Source organism: Pinus tabuliformis, chromosome 2_2 (genome assembly GCF_031772625.1).
Source record: "Pinus tabuliformis cultivar Carrire ecotype Pingquan chromosome 2_2, CPIR1, whole genome shotgun sequence".
NCBI lineage: Eukaryota > Viridiplantae > Streptophyta > Pinopsida > Pinales > Pinaceae > Pinus > Pinus tabuliformis.
In genome coordinates, this window is record NC_142300.1 from 840,896,900 (window position 1) to 840,899,288 (window position 2,389).

At 39.8% G+C, this 2,389-nt stretch overlaps 1 pseudogene; it reads left to right on the top strand.

Annotated features, from left to right (window-relative positions):
- Window positions 1–1,149: 1,149 nt before the first annotated feature.
- On the top strand, window positions 1,150–1,841 carry LOC149195590 (F-box only protein 6-like; annotated as a pseudogene).
- The last annotated feature ends 548 nt before the right edge of the window (window positions 1,842–2,389 follow it).

Consider the following 2,389-nt stretch of genomic DNA (forward strand, 5'->3'; position numbering starts at 1 on the left):
GCTGATTACATCATCTCCCAGAAGTTCTCCACAGAAAATTGCTCAGAACTGGTCAAAGTTGGACCATACAGACTGCCTAGTGCAGAGGGTGCGATGCATCTCATCAGTGTAAAGGGTGCGATGCATACTGGAAAGCCCTTCTGTAGGGTGCGATGGGCGAGAGTAGACAAATGGCAGAGACAGTTTGCAAGGTGGATCGTCATGGAATCTTCCAGAAACTTCTCCTATGACACTTGCCTCTCTGAATTCGCCCAGGGATGAGTAAGAGATCATCAATCTCCAAGTGGAATCAAGAGCTATCAGACAGAGGACACTAATCAAAATCCCAAAAGCTGACTCACCCCCCTGCAATCATCTATATATGGATCCCTCATCCCAGAGATCCAGAGGCTGGAATTTTGTATCTTGTAAGGAAGTGTTGTTGGTTTCTTGGTGGAATATCATAGTGTTGGGTGATCTAAGCTTTTCATGAGGTGAAGAAGGGCTTTCATGCTGGGAGGATGACGCTAGGTCAAAACAATTGGTTGTAATCCTCTTTGCTATTCTTGATATTAATAAAGCTATTCAAGTTTTCCTCCACATTCTTGTATGTTTGATGATATATGCATTTGTGTGGTCAATATATATCTGGTCCTATATTGTTTATGATTGTAGATCTCTGTTCTTCGATAGTATTATGCTGCTTTGATTCCACAGGTGCTCTTTGAAGCTGGGTAGATGAAGGAAAAGCGGCAAAGATCTATCAGAAGGGAGAGGAACCAAGCAAGGAACCAAGCGCAAGACTCAGGTTGGTGTCCTTTGTTCCCCTCTTATCTACTTCTCATAAAGGAAAGAAAAAGTAGTTTTAGTTTGTTTGTTTCTAAGAGAGCTACCAGTCTTAGTGGGACTAGCAGCTTCGAGTGGAGACTAGATTTCTCAATAACACTCCCACTTTGGTTGAAACATGGGTTTCGCCTTCTGGAAAGAATCTTGCCAATCCAAAATTTGCTATTTTAGCATGAAATTTGTCATCTAAAAGTATATTGGGACATTTGATATCTCTGTGTATAATGTGGACATCGGAATCCTCGTGTCGATATGCAAGTCCTCGTGTTGTGCTCACTATAATCTTCAAACGATTTTCCCAACTCAAACATAGGTTGACTATGTACTGCTGTGCCCTGGTTATTTGCAGTCTCTAAATACAACTGCAGGGACTGCTGCTGTGCTTATAATCCAAATGAGAATAGATGGTATTCAATTCCTCTTTGTTTTCTTCCCCCGTCCATTCATTTTCCTGTGGCAGCAATTGGTCAGCAACTCCTTATCCAGGGGAGCTCGACTGGATCACACCATCTTGCAGTCTGTAATCTAATAGCAAAGAAATGGAGGCTGCTGCCTGCGTTGCACCGTCCTCGTTTGAATCCATGCATTTATGGAATTGAGAGCAAATTTGGCCCTACTGACAAATATGGCTGTGACGGCAGCTTTCAGGTCATTGTAGCAGGCGGGTATTTGCAAAATGGTAACATTTATGAACCCACAATAGAAATTTATGATTCATGCGCTGATTCATGGCATGTGATTGAGAAGTCCCCTGTGAATACGCTGTGAGGTTGGCTGTGTGGACACCCAATGACATAGTCTACTGTAATGGAGTTATCTATTTTCTCACATCTGCTAGACCTTATAATATCATTGCATTTGATTTGGTGAAGGGTACTTGGAGTGAGGTCATGGTTCCAAGGCCTCAACAGCTCATGTGCTCCTTCCTTATAAAGAGAAGAGGTCGGCTTACTCTTGTGGGAGGATTGGGTTCTCCCAAAAAGTGTAAATGCTTGAATATTTACTTTGTAATGTAACACGGATACCACACACATTTGACCCTCGGGAGACGTGACTTAAAAGAGTGGATGCCAGCTTCTTGGTTCCTTCAATGGTACATACAAATTTCAAATAAATAAAGAAATTGAAAGAATTTACATAGCAGTTTCAAGGATATTTTACTTTGTACTGTAACACAGATGCCCCGCACATTTGACAATCAAGAGAGTTGAGTCAGTAGAATGGACACTAGCTTCTTGGTTCCTTCCAGCTGTCAGTTCATCTCATAGGTTTGAACCAAATATAAAACCAAATGTACTGTAATATGTTTTTTATTTTAAAAAGACCGTGTTTTCAAAATGAGTGGTTAACCATTTTGAGTGGAAACTATACTCATCTTTGAAAATTGATAAACTAAATCAACAAACGCACTTTAGAAATTCGTCTTACTATATAAATTTACATAGAATTAATAAATTATATTATTATTAATATGTGACCAATCACAAGCATTGCGTATGTTACAAGCAGCAACAAACAATTAAATTTTACATCAAAAATTTTCCAAAATAAATTCTTCTTTGAT